Genomic DNA, 16038 nt, shown 5'->3' on the forward strand with positions numbered 1-16038 from the left:
CTCGTCCACTTTGTCGGCCTTCATGGGTTTGATGTCGTAGACGTCCATGTTTTTGTCGCCGTCCATCTCCAGCCTCTCAGATACTTATCTACGGCGTGCTTCGTCCACACGAACCGTAGTTCGACGGGTTTGTGTTCCTCCAGTAGTTCAAGGAGCTCGGCTTTCCTCATGCGTGAATAGCCTCTGAGCCCATGTTCTTTTGCTCGGAGTTTGAGTTGTTTCACCGTGGGTTCGTCGACGATGTTGAGCAATTCCAACAGCTGAGATTTCCTCAAACGGGAGTAACCGTTCACTCCACGTTTTTGGCAATCCTTTTTAGTTCTCGAACAGTAATCATCGTTGCTATATCAATGTCTGATAACCTTTTTCTAAATGAAAACATAATTATATTCAGATTCGAAATCAAATCTCTAATAGGTTGTTCGCTATAGTCAGATGCAAAATCAAATCTCTAATAGGTTGTTCGCTATAGTCAGGGGTGAAGTCAAATCTCTAATAGGATTTTCATCGCTATGTTCGGCTGCGAGTCAAAATCTGTAGTAGTTTGTTAGTGTGGTCTCGCTGTTAAATGTGAAACTTTCAACATGCACGTTAGATTTGTATTCTGAGCAGTCGGTTGCGTTTGTTGAGGTAGTCTCTTTTTGTCAAGTAGATGAGATGGCCTCGTACCATGTCAGCTCTGTGGGCTTAGCAATGACGATAATGGCATTTCACGCCCACGCCGCACAGTTCCCACGTGTAATTCACGAAACCCTTTCATATGGACATCATGTGTATGCCGCAATATTTGGTGGTGCATTTTTTGCCACAGGTTTCGGTTTTTCCTAGTAGCCTGTATTTGCAGTTATACGGTGTGCGTCTTCCCATCTTTATGTATATACACATAAATATATTTTTAGTCTAATTGTTTGGCGATCAACTCGGTAGTCGCTAGACCCAGCGCCATGAAAATCAGTTCCCAGTCTTTCTGTTTCGGGGAAGGCGTGTAAAACTGCGAGAGGGTAGGGGGTTCGTCGCCAAGAGGTTCAAGTCGTTTGCCGGTGAGCAGGTAGTATTCTCGCATGGCATCTTCGACGTTCGTGAAGTTTACGTTCCGCTTCCACTTCGGTCGCGTTCGACGTTCATAATTTGGAGAAGAGATAATTGCTGCCGGAAACTGCGAGGGCGTTGACTAATGCATCACCGACCATCATAGCGATCGTAGCCATTTCTTTTTTAAAATATTGTAATATTACTGAGAAATATTTTCCGGTATAATTCCTTGTTTCATGAGAATGTCCTTGGTGGCCATCGCCATCCCTAAGCCCATATCCTGCACGTTGAAATCAAGTTTGATCGTAGGCTGTTTGAGAACCATTATCGTTAAGCAAGCGTAACCCAGCTAACACAGAAACGTTTTGAAACGTTTCTGTATGGTTTTAAAAACGTTCCAAAAAACGTTTTTAAAACCTAATTTTTCGGAGGTTTTTTTACGTTTTAAAAACGTTTTGACGAAACGTTGGCGAGAAACATTAGAAACCTTCTAAAAACATTTTGAAAATGTTTTTCCATGGGCTTTTTAAAACGTTTCAGAAACATTTGGGTTGAACCTTTTTGCGATTGTAGAGATATCAGAAACGATATAATCTTCTGATATCGTTGCAAGGCTAGTTTACCAACACCAAGTGTTTTGACTCCCGTCCAAATAAAATACATACACGTAGGTAAATTTGTTACTCATGTCATCCGTTATTATTAGTGAAAATGAAAACAAACCAATGATATGTTTTAAAGAATACTTCATTTCATCAATACATATGGAAGATAATCAATCATCTTTGCCATCAGGCTTTTCTTGCATCTGTGTTGGCTTCTGAAATAAACACAAAGAAATTCTATAAATATTTACTGTCACTTTACTCTTGATGATGCTAAATTACTGCTACTTATATGCAGACCTTCCAATTGATATTATGATATGGTCGGAAATAGATAAGAATAAAGGAATCCAGTGAACAGACTAAACAAGACAGATGTGTGGATGACAAAGAGTGCGGTGTGGATGGCGCCGACGGGACCGAATGCGTATGATAGCTAATTGCGGCCCTCCGCCGTGGCAAAGCAGACGGGTAAAGCATGGGAAACTTTGGTACTTCCTCACGCGGAAGCCAGCAGGCAGGAAGGTTTGGGCTGCCGCTGTGAAAGCAGATGCCAAGTATCCCTAGTTGTAGCAGCGCTGCTGCTTAGTCCCGTCGGCACCATGGCAACAGACCCAAACACTTTGCGCAGGCTTCAGCCTCTAAGTGCTGCTAGCACAGCCCGGTGCTGAGCTGACATGCCCGCATTGGTGAGGTGGACCCCATCTAGGTAGTGGTAGGGGTCTGGGTTGAATGAGACAACTCGGCCGCCCAGCTGCCCCTGTACTACATTCCTCAGCCGCCGATTCAGCTTCTTCCGCTTCAGATCGAGGGCACGGACGTTGTTGGCTCCGAGCCACTCGACCCGAGGCAGCATCGGCAACCAGACTATAGTGGCAGCTGGGCAGCGCAGACGGATGTAGAGTAGGTCCTCGTACATCACGTCAAAAAGAGTCTTGGAGGGAACCCCACACCCGAGATGGATGACAATGAATGACCTGCATGGGCCCCTCTCGCTAATGAGACTCTCAAACCTGCCTCTGAGGCCGGCTCACTTGAGACCCCCCTTTGCCGACCAGATCACACCCCCGGCGAGGCCAAGGTTGCTCCGTTGCGGACCCAGATGTTTCTGCAGCCTCGCCATGTAGCTAGAGCCGATCACCCAAGCTGGCCCTGCAACCCATCAATGCACAAATTATCTTTGTGCGCTCAGGCGAGGAATGCAAATATATGACTGGTATGAGTTAAATCTCCAACAGCCAAATTCCTGTATTTGCTCTGACTGTATGCCTTGCAATGCTGCCGTGGTTGCTGCCCCTATGCGAAACAAATGCGACGAATACAGATTAACATTAATGGGTTTCTTTGCTGCTTGAAGAGTCCTTTTCAGCACTGCCTGAAACTGAAATCTTGTTAATGGGGCGGAGTTTGTGTGGACAAATAAGTACCCGTCCGCTCGTGGACGCACTGATAAAAAGCGTGTGAGGGCTTTGACAGGGCATAGCATAGATACCGGAACTGCCTGGATGGCAATGCGTGTGCCCCAGCCTTGTTGGTCCGTTTTGGACGCCCGTAGTACCACCTCCAGGTAGGATTGATTGCTAGCAAAAGATACATCCGTTAGCAACACTGCGCACTGTGATGAGTCGTTACTCGAACCTGCCGCTACCTCGCTTACCCTGAAAAAAACGAAAAATGTCAGTAGATATGCTGCAGCAAACAGCGTGGCTTCATATGAAGACCTACAAACCGTGGGAAGGAGTTGCAGAATGCACGTCAACAGATCCACTGTAATAGGCTGTCTCCTGTCCGGATACCCCGACAACCTGGACATCACTGCAATTTCTGCACTAGAAAATGATTAGTTATGCACTGCAAGGAGTGGAGCTTATGGATGGATGACAAGGCTGAAACGTAGGAGCGGGCCGTGCTCGGTGACCTACCTGATAACGAGAGATAGGCTATAAAATGAAGCATATGAACTAAGGGGACTGGCCATAGGTCCGGCAGGGAGTACACTGCCCGAAAACCCCGCAGTGACTGCACTGCCGACTCATATGCCCTCCAGGTGTTTGCCGCCATTGAGTTGGCTACCAGACTGCTTACTTCTGCTGTTAGATGAGCCAGATGTCAGCTGGGATTCCGGAGGCCTGTTGATCCGCCTGAGGGGGCTGCAGCTCGGAACCATGACCACTGAAATCTCGAAAGAGCGTCTGCTATTATGTTATCCTGTGAGGGTATATAACGTGCCTTGAAGTGGATGTTGTTTCGCAAGCAAATCAGGACCATATGCCTGAGCAGTTTCACGACCCTTTCCCCTTTTGCTGTGTGCCTATTGATAATACTCACCACCGCCTGGTTGTCGCAAAACATTAGCACTCTTTTGTTGGCCAAACTGCTGCCCCAGATCCGCAACGCCATGACTATCGGGAAAAGCTCCAAGAATGTCAAGTCTTTCACCCATCCTTGTTGTAGCCATAGGTCTGGCCACTTGGCATTGGCCGAATGGCCTTGGAAGTATGCACCACAACCCTGGCTTCCTGCTGCATCTGTGTAAAGTTGTAGAAATGGGGTAGAAACCCATCCTTGTTCCAAGAATAAGGTTGTGCCGTTATGCTCGGCAAGGAACTGAAGCCATAGTGCGAGGTCCTGTCGCATGCCCGCTGATACGCGTATTCTGTGATGCGGTTTGCTTGCCCCTTTTTGAGCATCTTTTAGACGCCGCAGGAAAGGACAGCCCATGGGAATTGCCGTGCATACAAAATTCAGCTTACCTACTATTGATTGCAGGGAATGCAGAGTGACCTTCTTGGATGGAGACGCTACCAGCTGAGATAACTGATGAGTCAGTTGCGCTATCTTGTCCTGTGGTAACCTAATTTTCCCCCTCACCGTGTCTATGGTGAGACCAAGGAATGTAAGACAAGTTGTGGGTTGCACTTTTTTTTGGTGTGCAATTGGCACACCCAGGCGATTGGCGAATTGAAGGGAAGTCTGGAGTATGTGCGAGCAGGTGTTCAAATCTGCCGCAGCCAGGATAAAATCATCCAGATAATGAGCTATATCCTGGCTGCACGTTTCGGCCTTAATGGCCCATTCGATGAAAGTGCTAAATGACTCGAATAGAGCACAAGAAATGGAACTGCCGAAGGGGAGACATTTATCAATGAAAAATTTTCCCTGAAACTTCATACCGAGCAGCTGAGAGTCCGACGGTGCAACCGGCAGGAGACGAAAGGCTGATTTGATATGAAATTTGGACATGTATGCCCCACTGCCGAGATTTTGGATCATAGCTACCGCCTGATCAAAGGTGGTGTTGCCCCACTGCCGAGATTTTGGATCATAGCTACCGCCTGATCAAAGGTGGTGTACTGCACTGTGCATGCTTCCTGCGGTATATAGTCGTTCACCGATGAACCTACAGGATATGACAAGTGATGGATGAGGCGGAAGGCAGCCTCACCCTGGACAGATGAATCCGCTTTCTTAGGCACCAAGCCAATTGGGGAAACTATCAGGGAATCAACTGGTCTGTGTAAGAATGGGCCCGCTATGCGACCCAACTGAATTTCTTTACATAGTTTCTGCTCCACCAGTAGTGGCTGCTCGATCGCAGATTTAAGGTTGACCGCATCCCGAGCAACCCTTGGCCCTGAATATTTTAAACTAAAGCCCTGACTAAAACCCTGTTCCAGTAACTCAGCTGCTAATGGGTTGATTGAATGATAGTGCTCCAGCCACTGACGCAAGTAAACAACATTAACTGGAGATGGGGCCATGCGAAGCATTCCTGGCTGGCAGGGCAGTAGGTCGCTTAGGGGTTTGTGCGGGGACTGTGGTGTGCTTTTTGGCACGAAAACAGGACGATGCCCCATGGCCGCCTATGTTGCATGCCAAGCATTTGTGTGCATAACGACATGACTGTCCCCTATCACACATGTCACGAGTGAAGTTCCTACAAACCTCAATAGGCGTGCGCTGTTGCGGGTAGCTGGGGTATCTGGCAGAAGGTGTGTGTGTCTGCTGTTTATTGCTAGGAAGCATCAGCTGCAGCCACAGTTGTCCATCAATTGTGCCCCACGAGCGTGATGGGTTTCTTCTCCATTTTCTGCCGAAACTGTGTGTCATATTGGGACCAGCAGTCACCGCCGAACTTAGCGACAGCACCACGGATTCTCTCCATGTATGACAACATTTGCTGTATGTAATTTACGTCAGTTTGACGCTCAATGACTACACTGATGTAAGTCAAAAAGGCTGACGTCCAAGACCCAATGCTTAGTTGACGAGTGGACTGCTGCCTGGGTCTAAATGTTACCTGGCCTGAAGGGTCAAGCTCCATCGTAAAATTCTGACACTCCTGAGCTGATTGGTTTTCTGCTGGTAAGAGGGATTTCATATCAACAAACTCCCCCCGGTGTATTTTTTCCCTTACCGCCTGCTTTAGGTGGAAACCAATGGTCTCAGCCCTAAAGCTAAGCTGCTGATGTGGCAGCATGTCTGCATTCACGAATATGTTGTTTGTGAGGGGTTGGCTGAAACACCCCGTCGGAGGTGTGGAGGGAGCTGCTACTTGAGCTGGCTGTATACCAACTGGTGCCTGATCGCCACGAGGAATCAATAATTCGGGCAATATGTTCACATGATCAAAGGGAGACATACCTTGTGCGTTGACTGACGGAGCGGGGTCGACTCTAGCGGAGGTGTGGTGGTGGTCGCCGCAGGGGATGCCTCCGGTTGTTGGGCCTGACAGGCCTCGGGGGCAGTGCTCCAGATGCACGTACCCCCGTTGCCTGTCGTTTCGCAGCTCTAGCACGTCCCTTCACGGCGGAGTGGTTGAGTACTGCCTTGCGCTTTGGAGGCATGGTGATAACACGTGGTGATCTACAACTAAAACTTGTCAAAAAAGTTGAATGAAAAGAGGACAAAAAAGAAGCCAAATGGAAGCCAAACGCAATTACTAGTATTTGATAAAGAATTCCGAATTAAGTTGACAGCCCGACGCGATTAGAGAGAATTATTTAGCAGAGGCAAAATGTACGACTTGACCGGAGAGCATGAAGGATAGAAAGGACGGATATGACGTATGCTTGCAGATGTGACGTCACTCTGGAAGTGACGTAACTGCTATTATGGGATGCGGAAGAACAACACTGCCATGTGCGTTGCTGTGCTGGTTAGTTCCTATAAGCGAAAGCTAGGGTTTAAAGTTGTGCACAAGTATTGTAAATACTGGCTATGAACATGTTTACCAATTTACTTCTAAATGCCCTACTGCTGCTATTAATAAATGCTGAAATAATACACCGCCTCCTGTACTGCGACGCTGGATGGATACTATAAGCCAAGGCAAGTACTAGGGTTTAAAGTTATGTGCTGAACTGTAAATGCTGCCCATAAACCCATTTAGCGAAACAACGCTAAATGACAATAATGTTTCTGTGTCATGAAACTATGTTGAAGAGTACAAATTCCCACCAGTATTTATCAAAAACTTACAAAATAAATACACATCAATCAACCTCAGTAGACCAGTAATCATATACAATAGGAATTTATTACCAACAAAATTAATACAATTTGTCAAATTGTGCAAGTGATTTCATCTGATTATATTGTATGATACTTTCCCCAAAATAACGGGCATCATTTACAAAAGGAACTTGTTACTCACAATAGTTTTACGGAACTGAATATTGTGTATTTCTTACATTTGGCCCAAGTTATAAATGATAAGTTGCATTTTAATGGCAGGATGAACATTTATTTTAAAATATTTCTTCATGACACATCTTCATCTCTTGTATAAAAGTCGCATACTACATTTACTTATGAGGGGGCTGACATTTGTTGTGAGGAATCATGGTCGGGTTGTTAGGGAAGTGACATATTGTTTGCTATAAAATAACGAGCTGGAGTCACGGACTCAAATGTAATATTATCCCCCGATTTCCTGTACATCGCTGATAAGCAAGAGTGTCTACGTGATCAAATCTGTGTCGGCAGATTGGATACGGGACAGAAGAAACAGAGAAAATTCCTATATTTGAACACATATCTATACTTTGGTCATTTAATAAATGGTAATATTATATATAGTTATGTTAATAGTCGATGTTTCTTTGTAATTTAATTGATATCACCATGCACTCTACATTGCATTATTTGCAAACACAGATACACTGTGACATAGTTTGGATATGAATGTGCATTTATTAATTTACCACTCTGCAAACATATATAAACAGGCTATCTCATTTTGCTTGTAGTATTGATTTTGATCTTGTGAACATTGATGCTCATGTAGTAAACACTCATTCTAACACTACGTCACAAAGATTGTATGCCACAAGTAATGTCTATCACATATATTGAGAAAACATCATAGGAATACGTACAGTTACAAACAAAGGATGAACGTTCACAAGGCAAGATATAGAATTTGACTGAAGAACAATAATGTGAATATACATACCTCCTTTTAGAAAACTGTCGTCTTGTCACTAGAGTAAAATGTACCGTCTTCTACATCCAGCAATGTGATGGAACTTCCCGCCTGCTGTGTACAGAGTCCGATTTTGAATGCCCTGGTTCCTGCTCTGACCTGATAAAGTATCTGGGAACATTCCTGTAAGCTGACACCATACAAAAGATAGCAAGTTGTCCACGCAGAAAAGGCTGAACTTAAACGCACGGCTGTAAACGGGGATAATATTTACAATACAATGTTGGATCTGTAGTAAACAGTACAGTACAGAAATAAATGATAGTAATGAAACACATGACATACTATTCCACTTGACAAAATGTTCACAACAGTTTTCAACTTTTCTCACAAATATTTTTCAGGCCTACCATACAAACGGTGAACAAATCATCAAAACTGATCTCATATACACCAAAACAGAACAAAAAAACACCAAAACTGCAACAATATCCTCTAAAACCGAAACAATACATCTGTAATGGAAGACAAATTGTTTGAAATGGAAACAAAACTCGCGTATCAGCTACAAGAGCGGTCGCCGAGCGTACAAAACGGCATTCATAGCATCCCAACACGGCAGTCATAGCATCCCGAAACGGCATACAAATCGTCAAAGATGGCGGCGACGGGAGACGAATAGGCTTGGTACATACATAGATCTGGTGGTGTACTGGTGCCTTTTGGTAGTTTTGGAATTCTGAATAAAATATTTTTGGCATTTCCGTGGCAACAAGATTTGACTTAGCCTGAAATTGGTGGTAGTACACTTTTCCGGAGCTGAACTCTAAACCGTTCACTATTTCTTCACCAAACTTGGCACATAGATTGGTCTGGTGGTGTACTGGTGCCTTTTGGTAGTTTTGGATTTCTGAATAAAGCATTTTTCTGCATTTCCATGGCAACAAGTTTTGACTTAGCCTGAAATTGGTGGTAGTACACTTTTCCGGAGCTGAACTCTAAACCGTTCACTATTTCTTCACCAAACTTGGCACATAGATTGGTCTGGTGGTGTACTGGTGCCTTTTGGTAGTTTTGGAATTCTGAATAAAGCATTTTTGGCATTTCCATGGCAACAAGTTCGACTTATGTTGAAATTAGTGGTAGTGCTCTTTTCCGGAGCAGAACTCTAAAACCGTTCACTATTTCTTCACCAAACTTGGCACATACATAGATCTGGTGGTGTACTGGTGCCTTTTGGTAGTTTTGGAGTTCTGAATAATATATTTTTGGCGTTTCCGTGGCAACAAGATTTGACTTAGCCTGAAATTGGTGGTAGTACACTTTTCCGGAGCTGAACTCTAAACCGTTCACTATTTCTTCACCAAACTTGGCACATAGATTGGTCTGGTGGTGTACTGGTGCCTTTTGGTAGTTTTGGAATTCTGAATAAAGCATTTTTCTGCATTTCCATGGCAACAAGTTTTGACTTAGCCTGAAATTGGTGGTAGTACACTTTTCCGGAGCTGAACTCTAAACCGTTCACTATTTCTTCACCAAACTTGGCACATAGATTGGTCTGGTGGTGTACTGGTGCCTTTTGGTAGTTTTGGAATTCTGAATAAAGCATTTTTGGCATTTCCATGGCAACAAGTTTTGACTTAGCCTGAAATTGGTGGTAGTACACTTTTCCGGAGCTGAACTCTAAAACCGTTCACTATTTCTTCACCAAACTTGGCACATAGATTGGTCTGGTGGTGTACTGGTGCCTTTTGGTAGTTTTGGAATTCTTAATAAAGCATTTTTGGCATTTCCATGGCAACAAGTTCGACTTAGAATGAAATTAGTGGTAGTGCTCTTTTCCGGAGCAGAACTCTAATACCGTTCACTATTTCTTCACCAAACTTGGCACATAGATAGATCTGGTGGTGTACTGGTGCCTTTTGGTAGTTTTGGAATTCTGAATAATATATTTTTGGCATTTCCATTGCAATATGTTTGACTTAGCCTGAAATTGGTGGTAGTACACTTTTCTGGAGCTGAAATCTAAACTGTTCACTATTTCTTCACCAAACTTGGCACATAGATAGATCTGGCGGAGTACTGGTGCCTTTTGGTAGTTTTGGAATTCTGAATAAAACATTTTGGCGTTTCCATGGCAACAAGTTCGACTTAGCCTGAAATTGGTGGTAGTGCTCTTTTCGAGCAGAACTCTAAAACCGTTCACTATTTCTTCACCAAACTTGGCACATAGATTGGTCTGGTGGTGAACTGGGGCCTTTGGTAGTTTTGGAATTCTGAATAAAGCATTTTTTGGCGTTTCCGTGGCAACAAGTTCAACTTACCCTGAAATTGGTGGTAGTGCTCTTTTCGGAGCTGAACTCTAAAACCGTTCACTATTTCATCACCAAACTTGGCACATAGATTGGTCTGGTGGTGTACTGGTGCCTTTTGGTAGTTTTGGATTCCTGAATAAAGCATTTTGGCATTTCCATGGCAACAAGTTCGACTTATGTTGAAATTAGTGGTAGTGCTCTTTTCAGAGCAGAACTCTAAAACCGTTCACTATTTCTTCACCAAACTTGGCACATAGATTGGTCTGGTGGTGTACTGGTGCCTTTTGGTAGTTTTGGAATTCTGAATAAAAGCATTTTTGGCATTTCCATGGCAACAAGTTCAACTTAGAATGAAATTAGTGGTAGTGCTCTTTTCCGAGCAGAACTCTAAAACCGTTCACTATTTCTTCACCAAACTTGGCACATACATAGATCTAGTGTGGTGTACTGGTGCCTTTTGGTAGTTTTGGAATTCTGAATAAAGCATTTTTGGCGTTTCCATGGCAACAAGTTCGACTTAGCCTGAAATTGGTGGTAGTGCTCTTTTCCGAGCTGAACTCTAAAACCGTTCACTATTTCTTCACCAAACTTGGCACATAGATAGATCTGGTGGTGTACTGGTGCCTTTTGGTAGTTTTGGATTTCTGAATAAAGCATTTTTGGCATTTCCATGGCAACAAGTTCGACTTATGTTGAAATTAGTGGTAGTGCTCTTTTCGAGCAGAACTCTAAAACCGTTCACTATTTCTTCACCAAACTTGGCACATAGATAGATCTGGTGGTGTACTGGTGCCTTTTGGTAGTTTTGGAATTCTGAATAAAACATTTTTGGCGTTTCCATGGCAACAAGTTCGACTTAGCCTGAAATTGGTGGTAGTACACTTTTCCGGAGCTGAACTCTAAACCGTTCACTATTTCTTCACCAAACTTGGCACATAGATTGGTCTGGTGGTGTACTGGTGCCTTTTGGTAGTTTTGGATTTCTGAATAAAGCATTTTCTGCATTTCCATGGCAACAAGTTTTGACTTAGCCTGAAATTGGTGGTAGTACACTTTTTCGGAGCTGAACTCTAAAACCGTTCACTATTTCTTCACCAAACTTGGCACATAGATTGGTCTGGTGGTGTACTGGTGCCTTTTGGTAGTTTTGGAATTCTGAATAAAGCATTTTGGCATTTCCATGGCAACAAGTTTTGACTTAGCCTGAAATTGGTGGTAGTACACTTTTCGGAGCTGAACTCTAAAACCGTTCACTATTTCTTCACCAAACTTGGCACATAGATTGGTCTGGTGGTGTACTGGTGCCTTTTGGTAGTTTGGAATTCTTAATAAAGCATTTTTGGCATTTCCATGGCAACAAGTTCGACTTAGAATGAAATTAGTGGTAGTGCTCTTTTCAGAGCAGAACTCTAATACCGTTCACTATTTCTTCACCAAACTTGGCACATACATAGATCTGGTGGTGTACTGGTGCCTTTTGGTAGTTTTGGAATTCTGAATAATATATTTTTGGCATTTCCATTGCAATATGTTTGACTTAGCCTGAAATTGGTGGTAGTACACTTTTCTGGAGCTGAAATCTAAACTGTTCACTATTTCTTCACCAAACTTGGCACATAGATAGATCTGGTGGTGTACTGGTGCCTTTTGGTAGTTTTGGAATTCTGAATAAAACATTTTTGGCGTTTCCATGGCAACAAGTTCGACTTAGCCTGAAATTGGTGGTAGTGCTCTTTTCCGAGCAGAACTCTAAAACCGTTCACTATTTCTTCACCAAACTTGGCACATAGATTGGTCTGGTGGTGAACTGGGGCCTTTTGGTAGTTTTGGAATTCTTAATAAAGCATTTTTGGCGTTTCCATGGCAACAAGTTCAACTTACCCTGAAATTGGTGGTAGTGCTCTTTTCGGAGCTGAACTCTAAAACCGTTCACTATTTCATCACCAAACTTGGCACATAGATTGGTCTGGTGGTGTACTGGTGCCTTTTGGTAGTTTTGGATTCTGAATAAAGCATTTTTGGCATTTCCATGGCAACAAGTTCGACTTATGTTGAAATTAGTGGTAGTGCTCTTTTCCGAGCAGAACTCTAAAACCGTTCACTATTTCTTCACCAAACTTGGCACATAGATTGGTCTGGTGGTGTACTGGTGCCTTTTGGTAGTTTTGGAATTCTTAATAAAGCATTTTTGGCATTTCCATGGCAACAAGTTCAACTTAGAATGAAATTAGTGGTAGTGCTCTTTTCGAGCAGAACTCTAATACCGTTCACTATTTCTTCACCAAACTTGGCACATACATAGATCTAGTGGTGTACTGGTGCCTTTTGGTAGTTTTGGAATTCTGAATAAAACATTTTTGGCGTTTCCATGGCAACAAGTTCGACTTACCCTGAAATTGGTGGTAGTGCTCTTTTCTCGAGCTGAACTCTAAAACCGTTCACTATTTCATCACCAAACTTGGCACATACATAGATCTAGTGGTGTACTGGTGCCTTTTGGTAGTTTTGGATTTCTGAATAAAGCATTTTTGGCATTTCCATGGCAACAAGTTCGACTTATGTTGAAATTAGTGGTAGTGCTCTTTCCGGAGCAGAACTCTAAAACCGTTCACTATTTCTTCACCAAACTTGGCACATAGATAGATCTGGTGGAGTACTGGTGCCTTTTGGTAGTTTTGGAATTCTGAATAAAACATTTTTGGCGTTTCCATGGCAACAAGTTCGACTTAGCCTGAAATTGGTGGTAGTGCTCTTTTCCGGAGCTGAACTCTAAAACCGTTCACTATTTCTTCACCAAACTTGGCACATAGATTGGTCTGGTGGTGTACTGGTGCCTTTTGGTAGTTTTGGAATTCTGAATAAAGCATTTTTGGCATTTCCATGGCAACAAGTTTTGACTTAGCCTGAAATTGGTGGTAGTACACTTTTCCGAGCTGAACTCTAAACCGTTCACTATTTCTTCACCAAACTTGGCACATAGATTGGTCTGGTGGTGTACTGGTGCCTTTTGGTAGTTTTGGAATTCTTAATAAAGCATTTTGGCATTTCCATGGCAACAAGTTCGACTTAGAATGAAATTAGTGGTAGTGCTCTTTTCCAGAGCAGAACTCTAAAACCGTTCACTATTTCTTCACCAAACTTGGCACATACATAGATCTGGTGGTGTACTGGTGCCTTTTGGTAGTTTTGGAATTCTGAATAATATATTTTTGGCATTTCCATTGCAATATGTTTGACTTAGCCTGAAATTGGTGGTAGTACACTTTTCTGGAGCTGAAATCTAAACTGTTCACTATTTCTTCACCAAACTTGGCACATAGATAGATCTGGCGGAGTACTGGTGCCTTTTGGTAGTTTGGAATTCTGAATAAAACATTTTTGGCGTTTCCATGGCAACAAGTTCGACTTAGCCTGAAATTGGTGGTAGTGCTCTTTTCGGAGCAGAACTCTAAAACCGTTCACTATTTCTTCACCAAACTTGGCACATAGATTGGTCTGGTGGTGAACTGGGGCCTTTGGTAGTTTGGAATTCTTAATAAAGCATTTTTGGCGTTTCCGTGGCAACAAGTTCAACTTACCCTGAAATTGGTGGTAGTGCTCTTTTCCCGGAGCTGAACTCTAAAACCGTTCACTATTTCATCACCAAACTTGGCACATAGATTGGATTGGTCTGGTGGTGTACTGGTGCCTTTTGGTAGTTTTGGATTCCTGAATAAAGCATTTTTGGCATTTCCATGGCAACAAGTTCGACTTATGTTGAAATTAGTGGTAGTGCTCTTTTCCGGAGCAGAACTCTAAAACCGTTCACTATTTCTTCACCAAACTTGGCACATAGATTGGTCTGGTGGTGTACTGGTGCCTTTTGGTAGTTTTGGAATTCTTAATAAAAGCATTTTTGGCATTTCCATGGCAACAAGTTCAACTTTAGAATGAAATTAGTGGTAGTGCTCTTTTCCGAGCAGAACTCTAATACCGTTCACTATTTCTTCACCAAACTTGGCACATACATAGATCTAGTGGTGTACTGGTGCCTTTTGGTAGTTTTGGAATTCTGAATAAAACATTTTTTGGCGTTTCCATGGCAACAAGTTCGACTTACCCTGAAATTGGTGGTAGTGCTCTTTTCCGAGCTGAACTCTAAAACCGTTCACTATTTCATCACCAAACTTGGCACATACATAGATCTAGTGGTGTACTGGTGCCTTTTGGTAGTTTTGGATTTCTGAATAAAGCATTTTGGCATTTCCATGGCAACAAGTTCGACTTATGTTGAAATTAGTGGTAGTGCTCTTTTCGGAGCAGAACTCTAAAACCGTTCACTATTTCTTCACCAAACTTGGCACATAGATAGATCTGGCATGGAGTACTGGTGCCTTTTGGTAGTTTTGGAATTCTGAATAAAACATTTTTGGCGTTTCCATGGCAACAAGTTCGACTTAGCCTGAAATTGGTGGTAGTACACTTTTCGGAGCTGAACTCTAAACCGTTCACTATTTCTTCACCAAACTTGGCACATAGATTGGTCTGGTGGTGTACTGGTGCCTTTTGGTAGTTTTGGATTTCTGAATAAAGCATTTTTCTGCATTTCCATGGCAACAAGTTTTGACTTAGCCTGAAATTGGTGGTAGTACACTTTTCCGGAGCTGAACTCTAAAACCGTTCACTATTTCTTCACCAAACTTGGCACATAGATTGGTCTGGTGGTGTACTGGTGCCTTTTGATAGTTTTGGAATTCTGAATAAAGCATTTTTGGCATTTCCATGGCAACAAGTTTTGACTTAGCCTGAAATTGGTGGTAGTACACTTTTCCGGAGCTGAACTCTAAACCGTTCACTATTTCTTCACCAAACTTGGCACATAGATTGGTCTGGTGGTGTACTGGTGCCTTTTGGTAGTTTTGGAATTCTTAATAAAGCATTTTTGGCATTTCCATGGCAACAAGTTCGACTTAGAATGAAATTAGTGGTAGTGCTCTTTTCCGGAGCAGAACTCTAATACCGTTCACTATTTCTTCACCAAACTTGGCACATAGATAGATCTGGCGGAGTACTGGTGCCTTTTGGTAGTTTTGGAATTCTGAATAATATATTTTTGGCATTTCCATTGCAATATGTTTGACTTAGCCTGAAATTGGTGGTAGTACACACTTTTCTGGAGCTGAAATCTAAACTGTTCACTATTTCTTCACCAAACTTGGCACATAGATAGATCTGGCGGAGTACTGGTGCCTTTTGGTAGTTTTGGAATTCTGAATAAAACATTTTTGGCGTTTCCATGGCAACAAGTTCGACTTAGCCTGAAATTGGTGGTAGTGCTCTTTTCCGGAGCAGAACTCTAAAACCGTTCACTATTTCTTCACCAAACTTGGCACATAGATTGGTCTGGTGGTGAACTGGTGCCTTTTGGTAGTTTTGGAATTCTTAATAAAGCATTTTTGGCATTTCCATTGGCAACAAGTTCAACTTACCCTGAAATTGGTGGTAGTGCTCTTTTCCGGAGCTGAACTCTAAAACCGTTCACTATTTCATCACCAAACTTGGCACATAGATTGGTCTGGTGGTGTACTGGTGCCTTTTGGTAGTTTTGGAATTCTGAATAAAGCATTTTTGGCATTTCCATGGCAACAAGTTCGACTTATGTTGAAATTAGTGGTAGTGC

At 42.9% G+C, this 16038-nt stretch overlaps 1 long non-coding RNA gene across 1 annotated transcript; it reads right to left on the minus strand.

Annotated features, from left to right (window-relative positions):
- Positions 1 to 1763: 1763 nt before the first annotated feature.
- LOC124285587 lies at positions 1764 to 8445 on the minus strand. The gene is made up of 3 exons (XR_006900844.1): positions 8095 to 8445; positions 6282 to 6515; positions 1764 to 1852 (listed from the first exon to the last, which is right to left on the minus strand). It is a non-coding gene; the product is annotated as an uncharacterized LOC124285587 (long non-coding RNA).
- Positions 8446 to 16038: the final 7593 nt, after the last annotated feature.

Source organism: Haliotis rubra, unplaced genomic scaffold, assembly GCF_003918875.1.
Source record: "Haliotis rubra isolate DU_JTF1 unplaced genomic scaffold, ASM391887v1 Scf363, whole genome shotgun sequence".
Classification (NCBI taxonomy): Eukaryota; Metazoa; Mollusca; class Gastropoda; order Lepetellida; family Haliotidae; genus Haliotis; species Haliotis rubra.